This window comes from Callorhinus ursinus, unplaced genomic scaffold (genome assembly GCF_003265705.2).
Source record: "Callorhinus ursinus isolate GAN/ISIS: 27379988/994484 unplaced genomic scaffold, GSC_fseal_2.0 scaffold39, whole genome shotgun sequence".
Classification (NCBI taxonomy): domain Eukaryota; kingdom Metazoa; phylum Chordata; class Mammalia; order Carnivora; family Otariidae; genus Callorhinus; species Callorhinus ursinus.
The window spans coordinates 17437900-17461542 of NW_027397101.1; the positions used below are offsets into that span (position 1 = coordinate 17437900).

The window sequence follows — 23643 nt, forward strand, 5'->3', positions numbered from 1 at the left end:
ATCCAAGACATGGGTATACTATGATTTCTACCTGTCATTTCTTGTTATGTTGAAGTACTTACCATGTCAGTAGACTGTGATAAAACTCCTTAATTATACAATAGTTTATTTTTCTAGTTCTTTCCTTTTGATAGTTTTCTGGCAATGGAATTATCTGATCAAAGGGTATCAATTTATTTTCAGGCTCCTCATATGCATGCTTCCTAGAAAGATGGCGCTAATTTGACATCCTTACCAGTCTTGCTCACATTCCATATCATCCCTTTAATCTTTACTCACTTCCCAAGTGAAATGTATCCTACCACTATTTTAACTTGCATTCCTTTGTTTACTTGAGATTTAGCTTTTTATTTATTTTTAATGTCCATTAACCATGTGTATTTTCTCTTTTAGAAGCCGCTTCATTTTATAGAAGAAAGAAAGTCCTGTGGCAGTTAAGTGACTTTTCTAGCACTAAAATAAATTTCTAGGCACAAGATGGAGCCACTCCTGCCCAGGATGCCACATCCACAAACTGAAACTTAGATAATTTTCATGTCCCTGTAAATGCTCTCCTTGACCAGAAACGCAGTCTATTCAATCAGCCAATCCCCAAACGCCAAGCCAGCTCTGCGCCTTCTCAACCTGAACAAGGTTACTCTGTGGCCCCAGCCAGTCAGATATTTTCTAATTGTTTCTTCCTTGTTTTTTATTCTTTATCCTATAAAAGTTTCCTGCCTTCTGCCCCATTTTACAATTCTCTGAGACAGTCCACCTCATAAAGTGTTAAATAAAGTTTGCTTGCATCACCTAAATTGTCTCTTTAATCAGTTTCTCAGCATCAATATTACCCAGGTATCTGGAGATGAAGCCTGGTTTGGAAACTTCGTTCTCCTAACATCCAAACCACGGCAAAGTCCACTATCCCTGTAGCTCACTTAAATCACAGATGCTCGGTCCAGTAACAATCCTTTCAGTACTTTCTTCCCACCTTTCAGCAAGTCCTGACAGACTCCTAGAACTATGGAAAGAAAGCCTCCCCTCGGGCTATGCTGTCAAGACCAAGGTTACAAAGATGGATCTTTCATCACCACAAAAACTCATTAGAAGGTTTCCATTCTCAGATTTTTCAAACAGTTCAATGTTTATCCCACCGATAAAGGCCACATTTTGCAAACTGTGTTTCTTAAAATACACATTTTGGGGGATGTTAAAAATTTTTCATACAAAAAGAGTCTTCTATATCCAAATATACCTGAAGCACAGAATGTTAAAGTTTGTTTTGATTTTTTTTTTTTTTTAAGATTCACAGTGCAATATGAGCTTATCAGAGGCTCTAAGAAGTCCTGAGGAAAGAAAAAACTTTCAGCCGGAAGTTTGCAAACTTAGAGAAAACCCTCCCCACCCCCATACAAAATCAAGGTTCTTGGAGAAATCACTCAAGAAACACTAGGTTAGAGAGTTAAAAATGACTGAAATATAGAATGGCCACATGGTATCTCTGAAATTTCTGGCCACATCTGATAAATCCATACTTAATGAATCTACATCAGAAATCCAAATTCAAGGCCACTCTTTGGAAACCAGACATCTGGCCTTTCTCTACAAAGACCTTCCACTAAAACTACCTTCAAAGGTAAAGAAAACAGGTGTCAGAGGGGGAAAAGATTTTGTGCCCGCGATTTACAGTTGTTTTTAATGACTATTGAAGTTTCTTAAACCACCAAAGGCATTTCCTTGAAGATTAGGAAGTGGCCATAATTTACATTCACTTTGCTTTTAGCCAGAGGGTTGTATCAAACAAATTTTCACAACAGCTTGTTTTAATTGAATAACTTAAACAGGATGAAAAACATTCACATTCACTATGGTTGACTACACCTGGGACTTAACCATGTGTACACACCCAAACTTACACTTAGGACCTTCCCAACCAGAGTCACCCTATTGAAATTTGTTTTCCTCTTCTTGAGTGAATTCTGCATCTTTTAATTCACCAAACACCAAGTTGTCCAGAAGGGAGATTCTGTTTAATTTCACAGGAAATCATGTTCAGAAGTTCATCATCCGGAAACAATTCCCTTTTTAAAATACATCCTGGTTGTCTGTTTGAATAGGACAAATTCATTTGTTCTTCAAGATACAAGCAATTGTTGGGGCGCCTGGGTGGCTCAAGTGGTTAAGCGGCTGCCTTTGGCTCAGGTCATGATCGCAGGCTCCTGGGATCGAGCCCCGCATCGGGCTCCCTGCTCCACGGGAAGCCTGCTTCTCCCTCTCCCACTCCCCCTGCTTGTGGTCCCTCTCTCACTGTGTCTCTCGCTGTCAAATAAATAAATAAAATCTTAAAAAAAAAAAAAGATACAAGCAATTGTAGAATACCCACTTTGTGACAAGGGCTGTAATAAGTGCTAGGATTACAAAGACAAAAAAAAAAAAAAACTCTTGCTCATAGAGAGTTTATAGTGTAATGGAAAAGGACAGACATATAAACTCTGAATTCAAAAAGATTGGTAAGTGTTCTAATGGTGGAATGCATTGCATGCTACAGGAATAAATAGGAGGACAGCATTTGACTCAGACTGGGCATAGGGTAAGTCTCCTACAAGGGGAGAGAGCTAAATTAGAACAAATAGGATTTATTTAGAAAGGTGAAAGGGGCATGTTTGAAGGTGAAGAGAAGAACGTGGCAGTCAGAGAATCAACAAGTAGATGTTACAACAGAAGCACAGTATTTGTGTAAATGAGTGGAGAGGCAGCTGACTTGTAACAGTTCACTAAGGTATAACTCCCACCTTTGAGAAATTGAGAGATCTACAATAAAGTACTTTATAATACAAAATGGTATTGCTACCATAGCATATGAGCAAAATGCTCTAAGGAGTTCATCAGACTCAGCAATTTACACTTATTCGAGATGAAATACTTCATGGTGAAAAGGACTGCTCAACATTCAGAAAACTATCCAGCATGGTGCCCGGGTCGTATTGTTGGTTAAGGGTCTGACTCTTAATTTTGGCTCAGATCGTGATCTGACGGTCGTGGGATCAAGTCCCATGTCTGGCTCCACACTCAGTGCACAGTCTGCCTTAGATTCTCTCTCCTTCTCCCTCTGCCCCGTCCCCACTGCTCTCTCTCTCTCTCTCTCTCTCAAATAAGTAAATCTTAAAAACAAACAAACAAAAAAAAAAAACTACCCAGGATTGCTCCTTGAGCTATACTACAATAACCTTGACCATCTTACTTGCATGTCGTAACTAATGATAAAATCCAAACTCACAGATGTCTGGGCAGAAAAGAGGCCAACCATCACAAATAGTCCTGTTAAAAGATCTGCTGAAATGGAAATGCTTTTTTTAAGGCAGTATTTTTAAGGAAATAAGTATGAATTTGGAAAATACTTTATGAACAAAGATATTCATTGCCCCAAACTGGAAAACTCAAATCTCTAACAATAAACCTATAGTACATCTGAAATTTTTAAAAATAACATTTTCCCAATTTTTAAAATAGTATAAATTCATTGTAGAAAATTTGAGAAATAAACAATTATAAAGAAGAAAATAAAAACTATCCAAAATTCTAATATGCAGAGATAATTATGGTTAATATTTGGTCTGCTTTCTTCTAGGAATAGTTACAGGTTTTTTTTTAATTTAAATTCAATTAATTAACATAGAGTGTATTATTAGTTTCAGAGGTAGAGGTCAGTGATTCATCAGTCTTATATAACACCCAGGGCTCATTACATCACATGCCCTCCTTAATGCCCATCACCCAGTTACCCCATCTCCCCACCTCCCTCCCCTCCAGCAACCTTCAGTTTGTTTCCTGTAATTAAGTCTCTTATGGTTTATCTCCCTCTCTGATTTCATCTTGTTTTATTTTTCCCTCTCTTCCCCTATGTTCCTCTGTTTTGTTTCTTAAATTCCACATGAGTGAAATCATATGATAATTGTCTTTCTCTGATTGACTTATTTCACTTAGCATAATACCCTCTAGTTCTATCCACATTGTTGCAAATGACAAGATTTCATTTTTTTGATGGCTGAGTAGTATTCCATTGTGTATATATATACCACATCTTTATCCATTCATCTGTCAATGGAATCTAGGTTCTTTCCACAGATCGGCTATTGTAGACGTTGCTGCTATAAACATTGGGGTGCAGGTGCCCCTCTGGAGCACTACATTTGTATCTTTGGGGTAACACCAGGTAGCCGTTCTAACTGATGTGAAGTGGTATCTCATTGTGGTTTTGATTTGTATTGGAAATGCTTTTGGTGACTTAAGAAATTAGGTGATAAACGATAAAAAAAATGTAATGTTCTTTGAGACTAAGTCACAGTACATCAAAAGTCACAGAATTCTAGGGTTGGAAGGAGCTTCTCCTCCAAATTTTACTCAAACCAACATTCTCATCAGGTGTTACGCATTTACTTTGCATCCAGCCCTTTTTCACAACCACCCATGGAGCAGATTCTATTCTAAGGATTCTGATTCTAGGTAAAGTAATTTGTCCAAGGCAAATGCTAATAAATGATTGAGCTGACATTCCAACCCCAGCGGACAGGCTCCAAAGCCCATGTTCCTGAACCCCATGCTCTGCACACCACAGCACACACACAGAGGTCAAGGTGAGGAAGCAGCGGCCCTAAGGGGCTAAGTGATTTGCCAAAGATTAAAGAACTGGTTGGCCGGCTACTCTATTCACTTATGCAAACAGAGCATGGAAAGCATCAAATCCTGGGATACAGTAAAGTCAGAAAAACTACAAGTCATATACATGGATCCTGGCAGTGAGGAGACACAGACACTGGTGTGAGAGTACTTCTCCTGGGAGTGGGCCTTCCAGCACATGGGCAAAGCCCTCAGTCAGGGCAAGATCTGCCAAGTGAACATCTCATGCCCTCACCTAGCTGCCTATACCTGCCCTTCAGGGAGATGGGGGTCATTACAAGAAAATGAACATTGAACCCTTAAAAAAAAAATGGCAACTCTTGGGCGCCTGGGTGGCTCAGTTGGTTAAGCGACTGCCTTCGGCTCAGGTCATGATCCCGGAGTCCCAGGATCGAGTCCCGCATTGGGCTCCCTGCTAAGCAGGGAGTCTGCTTCTCCCTCTGACCCTCCCCCCTCTCATGCTCTCTCTCTCTCTCTCTCTCTCTCTCTCATTCTCTCTCTCAAATAAATAAATAAATAAAATCTTTAAAAAAAAAAAAAAAAAACCATATTTAAAAAAAAAAATGGCAACTCTTAAAACCAACAAATAAACTTAACAGATCTTGGCACAATTCTGAGGTTCAGCCATGACCTACACATCACTTTATTTTACAAATATTTGTTTGTTTTACAAATGTTTGTTTTTTAGAAATAATTTTGTACATATAGTACAAGAGAAGGAGAAGGAGGAGGAGGAAGGGGGTGGGGAGGGCTTAATGTTCTGCTCTAGGATTACAGCTGAAGTGAAAGGAAATACAATAGTAATAAGCATAGAGGCCAGACTATAAATCAGATTTCTCCCGGATCCACTATTTCCTTGAACACGGTCCTTATTCTTCCTTGGCCTCTGTTTCCTCATCTATACAATAAGTGATACCTTTCAGGGCCATTAAAATAGTTAAATGTGATAAAGTATGTAAATGTATTATGGCCCAATCGAAGTCCCCAGTGGGCAGGCGCATGTATGCACACCCACAGACAAAGCAAGGCTCCAGGAAACTCAGTCCCCTTTCTGGCGCAGACCAATCAGAGTTACCACTGTAATGGATACAGGTCATTAAACATTCATCAAAACCCACAGAATGTACATCACAAGGGAACCCAAATGAAACTATGGGCATTAGATAATCATAACTGGTTCATCAATTGTAATAATCATAATTGGCTCATCAATTGTAGTACACTACACTAATACAAGATGTTAGTAACTGGGGAAACTGGGGGGGGGGGAGTGAGTGGTATATGTGAGAACTCTGTTAAATTCTTCTTTTTTATTGTTATGTTAATCACCATACATTACATCATTAGTTTTTCATGTAGTGTTCCATGATTCTTTGTGCATAACACCCAGTGCTCCATGCAGAATGTGCCCTCTTTAATACCCATCACCAGGCTAACCCATCCCCCTACCTCCTGCCCTCTAGAACCCTCAGTTTGTTTTTCAGAGTCCATCATCTCTCATGGTTCGTCTCCCCCTCCGACTTACTCCCCTTCATCCTTCCCCTCCTGCTATCTTCTTCTTTTTCTTTTTTCTTAACATATGCTGCATTATTTGTTTCAGAAGTACAGATCTGTGATTCAACAGTCTTGCACAATTCACAGCGCTCACCATACCACATACCCTCCCCACTATCACCCAGCCACCCCATCCCTCCCACTGCCCACCACTCCAGCAACCCTCAGTTTGTTTCCTCAGATTAAGAATTCCTCATATCAGTGAGGTCACATGATACATGTCTTTCTCTGATGGACTTATTTCACTCAGCATAACACCCTCCAGTTCCATCCACGTCATTGCAAATGGCAAGATCTCATTCCTTTTAATAGCTGCATAGTATTCCATTGTGTGTATATATACCACCTCTTCTTTATCCATTCATCTGTCGATGGACATCTTGGCTCTTTCCACAGTTTGGCTATTGTGGACATTGCTGCTATAAACATTGCGGTGCACGTACCCCTTCGGATCCCTACACTTGTATCTTTGGGGTAAATATCCAGTATGAAATTGCTGGATCGGATGGTAGCTCTATTTTCAACTGTTTAAGGAACCTCAATACTGTTTTCCAGAGGGGTTGCACCACCTTGCATTCCCACCAACAGTGTAGGAGGGTTCCCCTTTCTCCACATCCCCGCCAACATCTGTCGTTTCCTGACTTGCTAATTCTAGCCATTCTGACTGGTGTGAGGTGGTATCTCATTGAGGTTTTGATTTGGATTTCCCTGATGCCGAGAGATGTTGAGCAATTTTTCATGTGTCTGTTGGCCATTTGGATGTCTTTGGAAAAATGTCTGTTCATGCTTTCTGCCCATTTGCTGATTGGATTATTTGTTCTTTGGGTGTTCAGTTTGATAAGTTCTTTATAGATTTTGGATACTAGCCCTTTATGTGATATGTCATTTGCAAATATTTTCTCCCATTTTGTCGGTTGTCTTTTGGTTTTGTGGACTGTTTCTTTTGCTGTGCAAAAGCTTTTTATCTTGATGAAATCCCAATAGTTCATTTTTGCCCTGGCTTCCCTTGCCTTTGGCGATGTTTCTAGGAAGAAGTTGCTGCGGCTGAGGTCGAGGAGGTTGCTGCCTGTGTTCTCCTTTAGGATTTCGATGGACTCCTGTCTCACGTTTAGGTCTTTCAACCATTTGGAGTCTATTTTTGTGTGTGGTGTAAGGAAATGGTCCAGTTTCATTCTTCTGCATGTGGCTGTCCAATTTTCCCAACACCATTTGTTGAAGAGACTTTTTGCCATTGGACATTCTTTCCTGCTTTGTCAAAGATAAGTTGACCATAGAGTTGAGGGTCCATTTCTGGGCTCTCGATTCTGTTCCATTGATCGATGTGTCTGCTTTTGTGCCAGTACCATACTGTCTTGATGATGACAGCTTTGTAATAGAGCTGGAAGTCCGGAATTGTGATGCCACCAGCTTTGCTTTTCTTTTTCAATATTCCTCTGGCTATTCGGGGTCTCTTCTGGTTCCATACAAATTTTAGGATTATTTGTTCCCTTTCTTTGAAAAAAGTGGATGGTATTTTGATGGGGATTGCATTGAATGTGTAGATTGCTCTAGGTAGCATTGACATCTTCACAATGTTGGTTCTCCCAATCCATGAGCATGGAACGTTTTCCCATTTCTTTGTATCTTCTTCAATTTCCTTCATGAGTATTTTATAGTTTTCTGAGTACAGATCCTTTGCCTCTTTGGTTAAATTTACTCCTAGGTATCTTATGGTTTTGGGTGCAATTGTAAATGGGATCGACTCCTTGATTTGTCTCTCTTCTGTCTTGTTGTTGGTGTATAGGAATGCCACTGATTTCTGTGCATTGATTTTATAGCCTGCTACTTGACTGAATTCCTGTATGAGTTCTAGCAGTTTTGGGGTGGAGTCTTTTAGGTTTTCCACATACAGTATCATATCATCTGCAAAGAGTGAGAGTTTGATTTCCTCTTTGCCGATTTGGATGCCTTTGATTTCTTTTTGTTGTCTGATTGCTGTGGCTAGGACTTCTAATACTATGTTGAATAGCAGTGGTGAGAGTGGACATCCCTGCCGCGTACCTGACCTTAGGGGAAAAGCTCTCAGCTTTTCCCCATTGAGAATGATATTCGCTGTAGGTTTTTCATAGATGGCTTTTATGATATTGAGGTATGTACCCTCTATCCCTATACTCTGAAGAGTTTTGATCAAGAAAGGATGCTGTACTTTGTCAAATGCTTTTTCTGCATCTATTGAGAGGATCATATGATTCTTGTTCTTTCTTTTGTTAATGTACTGTATAACGTTGATTGATTTGTGGATGTTGAACCAACCTTGCAGCCCAGGGATAAATCCCACTTGGTCGTGGTGAATAATCCTTTTAATGTACTGTTGGATCCTATTGGCTATTATTTTGGCGAGAATTTTTGCATCCATGTTCATCAAGGATATTGGTCTGTAATTCTCCTTTTTGATGGGGTCTTTGTTTGGTTTTGGGATCAAGGTAATGCTGGCCTCATAAAATGAGTTTGGAAGTTTTCCTTCCATTTCTATTTTTTGGAACAGTTTCAGAAGAATAGGTATTAATTCTTCTTTAAATGTCTGATAGAATTCCCCTGGGAAGCCATCTGGCCCTGGGCTCTTGTTTCTTGGGAGACTTTTGATGACTGCTTCAATTTCTTTAGTGGCTATAGGTCTGTTCAGGTGTTCTATTTCTTCCTGGTTCAATTTTGGTAGTTGATACATCTCTAGGAATGCACCCATTTCTTCCAGGTTATCTAATTGGCTGGCATAGAGTTGCTCATAATATGTTCTTATAATTGTTTGTATTTCTTTGGTGTTGGTTGTGATCTCTCCTCTTTCATTCATGATTTTGTTGATTTGGGTCATTTCTCTTTTCTTTTTGATAAGTCTGGCCAGGGGTTTATCAATCTTGTTCATTCTTTCAAAGAACCAGCTCCTAGTTTTGTCGATCTGTTCTACTGTTCTTTTGGTTTCTAGTTCACTGATTTCTGCTCTGATCTTTATTATTTCTCTTCTCCTGCTGGGTTTAGGCTTTATTTGCTGTTCTTTCTCCAGCTCCTTTAGGTGTAGGGTTAGGTTGTGTATTTGAAACCTTTCTTGTTTCTTGAGAAAGGCTTGTATTGCTATATACTTTCCTCTCAGGGCTGCCTTTGCTGTATCCCAAAGATTTTGAACAGTTGTGTTTCCATTTTCATTGGTTTCCATGAATTTTTTTAATTCTTCTTTAATTTCCTGGTTGACCCATTCATTCTTTAGTAGGATGCTCTTTAGCCTCCATGTATTTGAGTTCCTTCTGACTTTCCTCTTGTGATTAAGTTCTAGTTTCAAAGCATTGTGGTCTGAAAATATGCAGGGAATAATCCCAATCTTTTGGTACCGGTTGAGACCTGATTTGTGACCTAGGATGTGATCCATTCTGGAGAATGTTCCATGGGCACTAGAGAAGAATGTGTATTCCGTTGCTTTGGGATGGAATGTTCTGAATATGTCTGTGAAGTCCATTTGGTCCAGTGTGTCATTTAAAGTCTTTATTTCCTTGTTGATCTTTTGCTTAGATGATCTGTCCATTTCAGTCAAGGGGGTGTTAAAGTCCCCCGCAATTATTGTATTGTTGTCAATGTGTTTCTTCGCTTTTGTTATTAATTGCCTTATATAATTGGCTGCTCCCATGTTAGGGGCATAGATATTTACAATTGTTAGATCTTCTTGTTGCATAGACCCTTTAAGTAGGATATAGTGTCCTTCCTCATCTCTTATTACAGTCTTTGGTTTAAAATCTAATTTGTCTGATATAAGGATTGCCACCCCAGCTTTCTTTTGGTGTCCATTAGCATGGTAAATGGTTTTCCACCCCCTCACTTTCAATCTGGGGGTGTCTTTGGGTCTAAAATGAGTCTCTTGCAGACAGCATATCAATGGGTCTTGTTTGTTAATCCAATCTGATAGCCTGTGTCTTTTGATTGGGGCATTTAGCCCATTTACATTCAGGGTAACTATGGAAAGAAATGAATTTAGTGCCATTGTATTGCCTGTAAGGTGACTGTTACTGTATATTGTCTGTGCTCCTTTCTGATCTATGCTGCTTTTAGGTTCTCTCTTTGCTTAGAGGACCCCTTTCAATATTTCTTGGAGGGCTGGTTTCGTGTTTGCAAATTCCTTTAGTTTTTGTTTGTCCTGGAAGCTTTTTATCTCTCCTTCTATTTTCAATGACAGCCTAGCTGGATATAGTATTCTTGGCTGCATATTTTTCTCGTTTAGTGCTCTGAAGATATCTTGCCAGTCCTTTCTGGCCTGCCAGGTCTCTGTGGATAGGTCTGTTGCCAATCTAATATTTCTACCATTGTAGGTTACATATCTCTTCTCTCGAGCTGCTTTCAGGATTTTCTCTTTGTCTCTGAGACTCGTAAGTTTTACTATTAGATATCGGGGTGTTGACCTGTTATTATTGATTTTGAGAGGGGTTCTCTGTGCCTCCTTGATTTTGATGCCTGTTTCCTTCCCCACATTAGGGAAGTTCTCTGCTATTATTTGCTCCAATATACCTTCTGCCCCTCTCTCTCTTTCTTCTTCTTCTGGGATCCCAATTATTCTAATGTTGTTTCATCTTATCGTATCGCTTATCTCTCGAATTCTGCCCTCGTGATCCTGTAGTTGTTTATCTCTCTTTTTCTCAGCCTCTTTCTTTTCCATCATTTGGTCTTCTATATCACTGATTCTCTCTTCTGCCTCATTTATCCTAGCAGTTAGTGCCTCCATTTTTTATTGCACCTCATTAATAGCCTTTTTGATTTCGACTTGGTTAGATTTTAGTTCTTCTATTTCTCCAGAGAGGGTTTCTCTAATAACTTCCACGCTTTTTTCAAGCCCAGCTAGTATCTTTAAAGTCATGAGTCTGAACTCTAGGTCCGACATCGTACTAATCTCCGTATTGAGTAGGTCCCTGGCTGACGGTACTACCTCTTGTTCTTTTTGCTGAGGTGATTTGTTTCATCTTGTCATTTTGTCCAGAGGAGAATAGATGAATGAGAGAACAAAATGCTAACAGGTTAACAACGTCCCCAGCAAATATACTGTATACAAATCAGAAAAGACCTGAAACCAGGGGAAAAGAAAGGGAAAGAAAGAAAAAAGAAAGAGAAAAAAAAAGATAAAAACAAAAACAGAACAATACAAAAAAAGCAGAATATGATCAAATATGATCAGGCTAGTGCATAGATCAGTGCCACACACTAGATTTTGGGCGTATTTTGGTCTGTTAGAAAAAAAGTGGCTCCTAAAATTTTAAAGGAAGAAAGATATATATGTACAAAATAAGGGTTGATTCAATGAAGGGATGGAAGATGACTGTAAAGATGAAAATTATAAAAGATTTTATAAAAGGAATTGATGATAAGTTGTTTGAAAAAAGAAAGAAGATTTAAAAAAAAAAAGAAAAAAGGGAGAGAATGTGATCAGGCAGGAGACTAGAACAAAGCCATACACTAGTGATTTAGGGTATATTTTGATCTGTTAGAAGAAACTGTATCTCAAAATTTTAAAGAGAGAACAACTTATATATATATATGCCAAAAATAAGGGTAACTACTATGAAGGGATAAAATATGACTCTAAAAATGAAAAATAAAAAATGTTTTTTTTAAAAAAGGCATTGATAAGATGTTGGTTGAAAAAGGGAAAAAGAAAAATGAAAAAAAAACAGTTAAAAAATTTAACTTTGATGAACTAATGAATCATGGTTAAAAAAAAGCCATGAATTCTATGTGCAGTATTCCCCTAGCGCTGGAGTTCTCCCGTTCTCCTTGATCGGTAAACTTGGTCTTGGCCTGCTGGCTGTTCCTGCTGATCTTCTGGGGGAGGGGCCTGTTGCTGTGGTTTCCAAATGTCTTTGCCGGAGGCGGAATTGCCCCGCCCTTGTGAGTCCGGGCTAAGCAAGCTGCTCGGGTTTGCTCTCAGGAGCTTTTGTTCCCTGCAAGCTCTCGGTATAGCTTTGAAGGACCAGGGCGAAAATGGTGGCCTCCCAATCTCCACCCGGAGGAGCTGAGAACTCGGGGCCCCGCTCCTCAGTGCGCCCCCAGAGAAAAGCAGTCACTCCCATCTCCCTGGTCTCCGGCTGCACAGCGTGCTCACCCGGCCTGTGACCGAGCGTTTGTATCTCTGGCACCCGACCCCGTGTGGAGTCTCCAAACCCAGCAGATCCCTGCGGTGCGCTCCCGCGCCGCTCCTCCTGGGGGAGGAAGGGGAGTCTCCCCGGATCTGCCGCTTGTTGGGTCCCTGCTGGAGGAGCAGTGGCCCGACTTCCAGTAAGTGGTCGCTTTTCTGTTCAGAGAGTTGTTGCTACTCTCCTCTTCGATCTCCTGTTGAGTTCGTAGGTGTTCAGAATGATTTGATCCCTATTCAGCTGAATTCCTGAGACCAGACGAAATCTAGGTCTCCTACTCCTCCACCATCCTGCTCTTTACCTCAATTCTTCTATAAACCGAAATCTGCTCAGAAACTAAAGTTTATCAATTTTTTTCAATTTTTTAACAATTTTTTTTTAATTATTAGTTGATCCATCCTTTGACATGTTCTATGATTTAGGTTGAATTGACTCTCTGGTAACACCCAACAGAGCTAGAAAATTTTCTATAGAGCAGTGCAGGGCCATTGGCAACAAAAAAGAAGCAAGGCAAACCAGTGACTTCTGACTCCTCCCACTTCCTGGCGTTCAGAAATGAGCGTGATTTTATCCGTGCTGTAGAGCTCTGTCCTTCCTCACGATCTGCATTCATCCAGCTACTCTTGCACCAGCAGGGCTTGCTGGCCACAGGACCCTCCCACACTGAGGCTCCCCCATGTGAACCCAGCGCCAGCATTAGGTCTCCTGCAAACGCATGTGTCCCTGACGCCTCTGTGGTCCGCTGAGCTTAATTGCATTAAGAAGAGTGGAAACTTAATCTGCTTACTTTGGCAGAATTGGGGATGCACTGTGGTGAGTGGGAGGGTGGGAGACTGCTCTCAGGCAATAAGATTAAAAATGCTTCAGTCCTAGTTCAAAAACAAAATCTCTGTAAACATCACAGGCTGCAAATAAAAAGAACCTGAATGTCTGATTAGATGACTTATTGTTGAATCCACGTGTGCACAAGAATATGGCAACATATAAGAATGGCCTCATATAACATCACAAACACCACCAAGTCAGAGAAGTGTTTTAAAAGAGAAACAGGGGCACCTGGGTGGCTCAGTCAACTAAGCGGCCAACTCTTGGTTTTGGCTCAGGTCATGATCTCAGGATCCTGAGATCGAGCCCCGCCAGTGGCTCCACCCTCAGCACAGAGTCTGCTTCTCTCCCTCTCTCTCTTCCTCTGCCCTCCCCCTGCTCGCTCTCTCTCTCAAATAAATAAATAAATAAAATCTTTAAAAAGAGACAAATATGGTACACACAAGTGGTCTTGGCTGAAACACTTTCTTAGAGTCTCCAAGACATAGACTTTTTTAAAAGTGAGTTTGCAAATCATTTGTCTAGAAGTGAGGACATGTTTGCCACAGGTGTAGCATCCAGACTAGCTGACAAAGGCAGTTCACACTGTGATATCACTGAGCACTACATAAACTCAACATGGTGGAAGATACTTCTGGGGGAAACCACACTAACATACGTGTCTTTAGAGTATGAATGTGAATGTATAGGCCCACAGGTATTATTTTATTTCCTGCTGCTGTAGTAATGTCCTCAGAATTTTGAAGATCAGTTCACTAACAGCAAGCAGAGGGCTTGATATGGTGGCATGGTCTTTATGGGTTGAATTTTGTTCCTGGGGTCTATACCTCAGAATACTCCTGGTTCTCTTTCGACCTAACCACTGCCTTTTTCTCTTTTATTCGCTCTTCCTTCTCTTTCTACCTTTTTTTTTTCTTCTCTGGGTCACACTGCACTGCTAAAAATATGGCATTTCTTAAAATTTTAACCTCAGCTAGCTTCTCACTCCATATCCACTCCCACAGCCTTTGGCTAACACCTCTAGGCTTATGTGTTCCCAAACCACAGCCCTACCCTGTCCCATAGCCTCCAGTCATATGGTCACAATGACCTGCTGGACCCTCCTCACCTCTATGCCCCTGTTCATGTCTGCCCCCTGCGTGGAATGTCCTTGCTTCCATCCTTATTAAAATCCTTATGTATTAAGGCCTCGTGAAATGCTTCCTTCAAGATGTCCTAAGACATAATCATTCCATTTGGCAAGATTTCCTCCCCGCTACTGCAGAAGAATCACATTTTATTTAAACCCATCACAGGGCATTTATCACATCCTACCTGATGGTGTAGCTATTTATCTATGTGTTTTGAAGGCAGGAGGACAAACTGGCTATTGCCTGTGATAGGCATTCAACACATGTCTTGGTAAATGAAACCAGCAAATACAGTTGAACTGTGCCTTCACACACTGACATCTTTAAACTCTTCTCATTTAAACTTGAACTTTTCTGTGAGTCTGGGTTATAGAGATGCTGTGTCTAGTTTCCTCTCTAAAAAGAAAATAAAAGGAGGTTAGGGGCAACCTTTCTTTTAAGAGAAACATCTTGATAAAAAGCTTCTGCACAGCAAAGGAAACAGTCAACAGAACAAAGAAACAACCCACAGAATGGGAGGAGATAGTTGCAAATGTCACTACAGACAAAGCGCTGATTTCCAAGATCTATAAAGAACTTCTCAAACTCCACACCCAAAAAAATAATCAAGTCAAAAAATGGGCAGAAGACATGAACAGACACTTCTCCAAAGAAGACATACAAATGGCTAACAGACACATGAAAAAATGTTCATCATCATTAGCCATCAGGGAAATTCAAATCAAAATCACACTGAGATACCACCTTACACCAGTTAGAATGGCAAAAATTGACAAGGCAAGAAACAACAAATGTTGGAGAGGTTGTGGAGAAAGGGGATCCCTCTTACACTGTCGGTGGGAATGCAAGTTGGTACAGCCACTTTGAAAAACAGTGTGGAAGTTCCTCAAAAAATTAAAAATAGAGCTACCCTATGACCCAGCAATTGCACTCCTGGGTATTTACCCCAAAGACACAGATGTAGTGAAAAGAAAGGCCATATGCACCCCAATGTTCACAGCAGCAGTGTCCGCAATAGCCAAACTGTGGTAAGAGCCGAGATGCCCTTCAACAGATGAATGGATAAAGAAGATGTGGTCCATATATACAAAGGAATACTACTCAGCCATCAGAAAGGATGAATACCCAACTTTTACATCAACATGGACGGGACTGGAGGAGATTATGCTAAGTGAAATAAGTCAAGCAGAGAAAGTCAGTTATCATATGGTTTCCCTTATTTGTGGAACGTAAGGAAGAGCATGGAGGACATTAGGAGAAGGAAGGGAAAAATGAAGGGGGGGGAATCGGAGGGAGAGATGAACCATGAGAGACTACGGACACTGAGCAACAAACTGAGGGTTCTAGAGGGGAGGGGGTGGGGGGATGGGTTAGCCTGGTGATGGGTATTAAGGAGGACACGTACTGCACGGAGCACTGGGTGTTATAAGAAAACTATGAATCATGGAACACTACATCAAAAACTAATGATGTATTGTATGGTGACTAACATAACATAATAAAATTAAATTTAAAAAAAAGAGAGAGAAATATCTTGAGAGGTGCCCATAGCTCCATTTTTGGCCTCCTCTGGTTAAATAATTTTCCAAATTCCTAAGCAAAGATACAGAAGACAAGCTTATCCAATTCACAAACAGCACAAATCCAAAAAAGTCAACTGTTATCACTGAGGACACAATCGAGAGCCACGGTCTCAATAATCGGAGGCTGGAAGAATGGACTGAAGCCAGTATGTTTGTTCACTTTCTGCAGCACAAATGTAAAACTACATTGCCAAAAAATCTACTGCATACAAATGGGAAAGCGCAGACCTACTTTGGCAGTAATTTATGAAAAAAATCGTCTGTCTTCGAACTATTTGAAGGAGGAGTAACTTTACTCTCTGGGTTCAGGGTGCAGATCCAGGGAGGATAGGTGAATTGCACCCTACTTTTTTTTTTTAAGATTTATTTACTTATTTGAGAGAGAGAGAGCATGAGCAGGAGGGGCAGGGGAAGAGGGAGAGAATCTCAAGCAGACTCCGCATTGAAAGTGGAGACCCACACAGGACTCTGTCTCACAACCCTGAGATTACGACCTGAGCTGAAACCAAGAATCAGACCTTGAACCAACTGTGCCACCCAGGTGCCCTGCACCCTACTTTTAGGAAGAACTTTCCTTCAGAGTTGTCCAATAATGACAAGAGCTGAGATGTACACAAAGGAAGGGATTCTGGTCCCAGAGAGGGACTGTGGATTCGGTGCTTTCTGGGATCCCTTTCAACTCTGAGACCTGATTTCCCTGTGTGATTGTCCCCTGCCCATCTCCCTAGCCCCTTCTCACAAGACTCTCCTCCTTGCCCCTGACAAGCTAGTCACACAGTTCTTCTTCCCTTCTTAAACTCACCACACTGCCCACTCTGCGCCTTTGTATGTTTTCATCCGTGCTGTTCCATCTGCCGTGAATGCCCTTTGCCCACTTCTACCAAACTTCCGTTTGCCTGGCTAACCTTTTTTTTTTTTAAAGATTTTATTTATTTATTTATGAGAGAGAGAGAAAGAGCGTGTGCACACAAGCAGGGGGAGTGACAGGCAGAGGGAGAAGCAGACTCCCCGCTGAGCAGGGAGCCCAACACGGGACTCGATCCCAGGACCCTGGGACCACGACCCGGGCCGAAGGCAGATACTTAACCAACTGAGCCACCCAGGCATCCCTGCCTGGCTATCTTCTATCCATCCTTCAGGTCTCAACCTCCCAGACTGGTATTATCTGCTTGCATAGAATCCTGTGATACCCTCACCACATGTGGTATTTCATTGTTTATTTGCAGTCATTTTATTAAAACTTGACCTTTTTACCCTAGTCTGTAAGCTTCTTGAAGATAACAACCATGATTATCCTGCTCACTCAAGTCTCTCCCATCCTGGTCATCTTCTCTGGCCCAGAGAAGATTAGTAAATATTAGTTGAGTGACTGACTTATCACAGTGCAAACACCGGACCTATAAGAAAACACTGGTGGAAGAGAAAGACCAGGGGGAAGCACCGCATGTTTGAATGGCTATGGCTTGTCATTTTCTTTTCGGTGATGGTTTACAAGCTGCCCGTGGTACAATCCCCGAGTTTCAAATTCTCAAACATTTCCCCCTGAAGTGGGGCCCCTGGCTACAATGGAGCAAAATCCTTCCCGCCGAAAAAAAATAAAATAAAATGATTTCTTTCCTGATGTATTTATATCTGAAACAGCTATAAAAGTCTTCAATTCTGGAGGGTCAGGAAGAAATGAGGGCAGAATGATTTTCACAGTGCCCTTGCTCTCTCTGTACTAATCGCTTTGATGGTCCAGGAGCTCATGGGTCCACTCATGGGTCCACCCATGGGTCCCACCAAGTGGGACCAAGGGCAGAGAAGTGGTGGGCTAACATCTATTCTGCCTCGTCAATGAAATCTGGAAGAAAGCTTGATTTCCCGTTTCTCTTTTCTTTTTACCTAGGGATTGAATGGCTTGCCACATGTGTGATTCTTTCCAGCCTTCACACCCGTGTTAGCCCTTTTCCAGAGAAGAGATACTCATTGAGCACTTATCATACATCATGGACCACGCCAGGTGCTTTTCAAATGTCCTTTAGCCTTCATGAACATCTGGTAAGTGTCCATACCCTCATTTGACTCAGACGAAACTGGCTAAGTAACGGTGCCAGTATCACAGAACCAAAGAATATTGCAGCCCAGAACTGGAACCCAGCTGAAATTTATTCAAAGTTCTTTTTTTTTTCTATTATACCACTCTGATTTAATATTTGAGCTCTCCTATTAATACTACTTTTTGGTTTCAGAACAATCACTAATGCTTATTGGATGAAACAGAATTATCCCACCATGTTATAACAAAGAGGAAGATTTACATAAAACAGAATTAGGGTACTGCTCTTGTGTGTTGCTATGTTGCCCTTCCCAGGAGGAGAATCACTTTAACAGGAGAAAGAAATCTGGGCTACGGAAGGGATTTGATAGGAAACACCCAACAACTTTTAAACATGTGGATGAATTCTCATCTGGGAATTCAATCCTTTCTGAAATTCTCCTAACTTCACGATGGTTTTGGCTTATAACTGACCAAATGAAGAATTTTTGTGCTAACAGGAAATGTAGACCCTGGAATGAAAACAGCATGGCATCGAGTGCAACCTCATGAGATAAAGTCCAAGCTCATTTATTGTACAAAGAATTTAGGGAGCATTTGTAAGCCCTGAGCAGCTGATAACACTTGACAGAAGGCAGAGATAGGATCCTAGGGGTGTGGAAAACCACTGGAAAGATGTGGAGCTCAGTGGGTCCTGGAGTGTTATCTGCTCTGGTCTCTAAAAAAGTCAGATATGAAAGTTTCAAGGATAAAATTGAGAGTGAAGAGTGACACACAATCTTAGAAGCCTTTGCATGAGGCATAAAAGGAGTATCTCTGACATCATACCAGCAACCTCATAAACAGGGAGGGAGAAAAGTGAAACCGAAGACTATTTTGCCACCTCCTTTAAACCTACTAACAAGAGGCCAAGAACCCTTGGTCAAAAATATCCTAACTTTGCAGTAGCCCCGTACACTGTCCCCCAGCAAGTAGTTTCCCACCCAAACGTAATATCTGCAGACAGCTAGAAGCTTCATTGGTCAGAAAAGCACTCAGATCACAGCTATATTTTCTTATCTTGATGGCCAAGTCTTAGAACCCTTTGAAATGTTACAGTCATGGAAGTAAGAGAAACTATAGTAGGCAAAATGTGGATTTCATTAGGGAGTTGCTTTTTTTCCCAGACCCTCAAAGGTCTCTGTTGGAGCCTCTCACCTGGTAGCACAAAAGCTACTAAATCGCTTGAATGAATGGGTCAGGTGCAAGCTGTGTAACCATGAAGCCCTGCTAAGCCCTGCTCAGACCACCCAGCTCTCCAAAGCGGGGGAGCAACACCAGATTCAGACAAGATAAGCTGCTGTCCTAGGTTACCTGGCCCAGGGAGACAGCCTTCCAGAGAGTTACAGAAGCCCACTGTGAGGAATGACTGTGTGCTCTGCAAAGGTAGAATTTGTCTAACTCACTCTACCGGTGCTCTTGGTTTCTGAGGAGAGAAAGACAAGTTAAAAGATATTTTTGAAAAATGTTTAAAAAAAAAAAGAAAAAGAAAAAGAAAAGAAAAGCAGGAAGCCAAATCTTTGGGCCTGTTTTCAAAACGCAAATGCTACAAAGCTCCCATTCCCCCTTGTCTGTGTTTAGAAGACTGAGCCATGTACACCAATGTCAGGATATCAGAGCTGGAAAGATACTCAAACTCATTTAACTCAACCCTTTCATTTTATTGGCGGAGGAAGTGAAGTTTAGAGAGATTTGCTGGCTCACCCAAGATTGGTTAGCAACAGGTAAGACTTGAAACAGCGTGAGGACAAGGGCTCTGTCCACACATTGATCTTTCTGGAGTCCTTGGAAAGTAGCATGGAGCCTGGCACGTAGCGGGCACCCACTAACATTTGGAGTGAGGAGAGGGGGAAAAAGGAAGGGACACTGATGACCACATCCTATTTTCTTGTTCCTATAAACATACAATGTCATAAAACGTCATCGAGGATGGGGATGGAGGCTGAGTTCTTACCTTCATATGTTGTCAAATGAGGACCTCAGCATAATGAAGGAATCACTTCCTGTTTCTCCCAATTCCTGTGGGTTGGTCTAATCCAAACTCAGTTTCTAGGAATTGCTCCTGAACAGTCCCAAGAAATAATCCAGCTCCGTTCAGCCCCGCTCAGCCTAGCCCATCCCCAGAAGCTGCCCTGGGTTGAAAGTTTCTAAGACGAACATTGCTCGGCCATGTGCAATCAGGTCAGACCACACATCGCAACACATGGAGGTGGGTACATGGCGTGCGAGCACCTTTGCCCAACTCCCTTCCTCACTCGTGGGAATGGAAAGGCGAAGATGGAAAAAAAAGCAAGGAAATAAAGATGAGGTTGGTGGGAAAGCTGGTCAAAAGCCCTGGTTTATCAGCCAAGCATGCAAAGCCATGTCGCATATAACTTATGTTCAACATCAGCTGAAATTCAAGTTTATCATTTAGATATGAGGTTTCACATTAACCAAGTACGTGACAAGAATTTAATTGCCCCGGACAACATAGAGCAGCGCTTATCCAAATGTGATCTCACTTGCTTCAGAATCACCTGGGTAAATTCTCGGCCCCTCCCCAGGCCTAAAATCCTTTGGTGGGGCGGGGGGGGGGGGGGGGGGGGCTGGCCTAGGCACCTGCATTTCAGCAAGGACCCAAGTGGTTCCCATTCACACTAAGTTTTCAGAATCCCTGATAGAGAGAAAGACCAAGGGTAGTTACCGTTTTCCTAGAATCATACTGAAGGCACTTTTACCAAGTATAGGCAGAGGACTGCGAAGCAATTCTTCAGGCTTTAACTAGAGCCAGGAATAGTGCTGTCAGTTTTCTGTGGCAGAAACCTGAGGAGCATTTGGATCACTAGGTCTGATCAGCGGAGCAGCCGTGAAGTGGTTAATCTCTCCAGCAAGATTCCCAGGCCATAATCTCCAACCAGCCCCCGGAAATGCTCTTTTTTAAGCTTTGTAATTCACACCAGGCAACAAGACTAAGCACAAGAGTCCAAAAAAAAAAAAAAAAAAAAAGCAGAAAGGAAAATTAAATGCCTTAAAAATTACTTCTGTGATCCAGATGAAAACTAAAAGAAACTATTCACTACAGCACCAAAGTCTCTGGACCGAATCTGGGTAATGTGCAAAAAAGAACTTAAACATCAGTCCCAAACTTCAGAACAAAATGATTTCTTTGCCTCTCCAACACTCCCTCTCATCCCCATAAAAATAGAACCATGCTTTTAAAAATATATCTCCAAGTAGAACTAAATCAAAGCCAGGTATCCAAAACTCATCTCATGCAAATTTCTCTCTTTATACCATGAGGAGATTATTTGTCGTGTTAATTTTTTCATCATTTCCCTTTGCCGTTTCATGTAGCTGAGAAGAAACATCCTGATCTGGGGTGGTGGTGGTGAGGGTGGATTACAAAATTTAAAATGGTGATTTTGTTGGTGAGTGCCATGGGGATGAATTCGGAAGAGAGTTATAAATTGTGTTACATAATAAAGAGACTCCCATCGTGGGCATATGGGTTTTTAACAGTGCAAACGGCCACCCTTCTGAGTTGACATGAGAAACTTTTGCAAGTGGACTCTGAAAACCCTTCTTGTGAGCATACTTGAAGTGAATGCTACCAAGCAAACCACCTCGGGAGCATTTTGCTAACAGAACATTCGCAGTCAAGATGGGAGGAAGTACATAAAGCAGATACTTACAGGTAGTGGTTTTCCTTTCCAAGCTAAAAAGCTAGAAACTCTGGGCCCTGGGGCGGGCGGGGAAGAGTCACTGACCCGGTAATCTCTGGTTTAAAGGGCTTTGAGAGGAAGGGGGAGGAACAAGATCCCAGGAAAGGAAAGAGAGCTGAAATTCCAGTCTTTCAGGTCAGCTGAGTGTTAGCTTTCTTTGTACTAGAAATCTCTTAACCCACCCAACGGGAAAACATAGACCTGAAGTTCACATACTCACTCCACTGTCCTTGCTGGTCCTGTCCAAGGCGGCGGCGGCGGCGGCTGCTTCGGCTTTGGAAACTTCCCGACTGCCAAGCCTCAGGACTCCCCCTGCGGAGGGCATGATAAAGGATGCGTGCAGAGCTTGCGGGGGCGGGGGGGGGGGGGCCGACCTCCCTGGCGGAGAGCCAGGGCTCCCCAGCCCCTTCTGCTGGTTGAGCCCGCAGGGACCAAACTGAGCTTTTGTTAATAAGGTCGCTTGCTCGGCTCCCTAGCCTCTCGCCAGCCTCCCCTTACCACTATTAGTTCTGTACTAAGTGCTCTGCCGCTGGCTGAGCCGAAGCTGCCTCTCCCGCCCGCCGCACACACGCACACACGCTTGCACACACGCTCGCACACGGCATGCACACAGTCACCCAAACACACCGCACACAGGCGCACACGGGCTACCCACACACAGACCCACACTCACAGGCGTGCACACATTCACACGCGCGAGTGTGGGTGCACACTCACACATGCCACACACGCGCGCACTAACCCCCACCCACAGTCATCCTCACACACCCACACATGCTCACAAACGCCCGCCGCATGCATATGCACACACTTTTTTCCCCGGACCTTCAAACTCTTCAAACACTTTTTTCTCCCTGAACCTCTTTTCTTCAAACACATGCCTTCCTCCCCGGAAAGGTTTTTATTCAAATTCAGACAAGATGCTCCGCAATCCGCAAGGAGGAGGAAAGGGGAACTGGCCCCTTCGGACTTTTGTCACAGCCTTTAAAGAAAAAGAGGAGCTTCTGTTTGTAAGCCCCACCTTCGTCGTTCAGCCTACAAGGCTTTTCCCGTGTTTGGATGCTTTTTAAAAAAGTCACAAAAATTCCCGTCATCTCATCTCATCTCATTTACATAGAGTGCATGACCCCGCCCATTGAGACACAGCCCAGGTCATGAAATGGCCCCCGCAGAAATTCATTTCATTAAACTTGTCAGGGTTCAGTGGGCGGGGGAAAGTCTTGCTCCCTAACAACTGCATAATAAAATGCCTTCCTGTATTTCATCTCCACCAGCAAAAAAATATAAAAAAAAAGTAATGGCATGCCATCTGTCCCAACTTTTAAACTGACCATAAATAGAGAAGTTGAAGTATTATCTCACTTTGGGGAAAATGTTTATATTGTGACATGTCTGGTTGCTCTAAACTTTAGCCAAAAGCACAAGGCCCTGTAAACCCAGTTCCCCCTAGACTGTGGTTCCCCATCACAAGGTGACAAGCCATACCCCCTTCCTTTGGAAACAATAAGAGAGAAAGAAAGTGAAAAGAAAGGAAAGAAAAGTGTATGAGGAAGGAAGGAAGGAAGGAGAGAGAGAGGGGGAGAGAAAGAAAGAAAGAAAGAAAGAAAGAGAAAGAAAGAAAGAGCAAGCAAAAGAGAGAAAAATGATTATTTCATTTTACAATATGCTTTACAGATACTTTAGGAAGGAGGGGTACATATACACTTACTCAAAGTCACCAGAACTTTAAAATTTTCAAGAATCTCTCAATTCAGGACGCCCGGGTGGCTCAGTCAGTTAAGTGTCTGCCTTTGACTCAGGTCATGATGCCAGGGTACTGGGATCGAGTACCACAGGTCTCCTTGCTCAGCAGGGAGACTGCTTCTCCCTCTGCCTGCCACTCCCCCTGCTTGTGCTCTCTCTCTCTCTCTCTCTCTGACAAATGAATAAATACAATCTTTAAAAAAAAAAAGAGGAATCTCTCAATTCACCCCA

General features: G+C 42.1%; 1 protein-coding gene across 10 annotated transcripts in view; it reads right to left on the reverse strand.

The window, feature by feature from the left end:
* FREM1 (FRAS1 related extracellular matrix 1) overlaps positions 1–22692 on the reverse strand; it is a 182671-nt gene extending 159979 nt beyond the window's left edge. For 3 of the 10 annotated variants that reach the window (XM_073880815.1, XM_073880816.1, XM_073880817.1), the window contains exons 1-2: positions 22495–22684; positions 21890–21981 (exon numbers count right to left, since the gene is read on the reverse strand). The gene's annotated coding sequence lies outside the window, so the exon portion shown is untranslated. Of the gene's footprint in view, positions 1–19279; positions 19392–19669; positions 19791–19919; positions 20501–21885; positions 21982–22494 lie in introns of those variants that run through there. The other 7 variants (XM_073880813.1, XM_025887859.2, XM_073880812.1 and 4 more) reach the window with 6 other exon arrangements.
* Between the last annotated feature and the right edge of the window lie 951 nt (positions 22693–23643).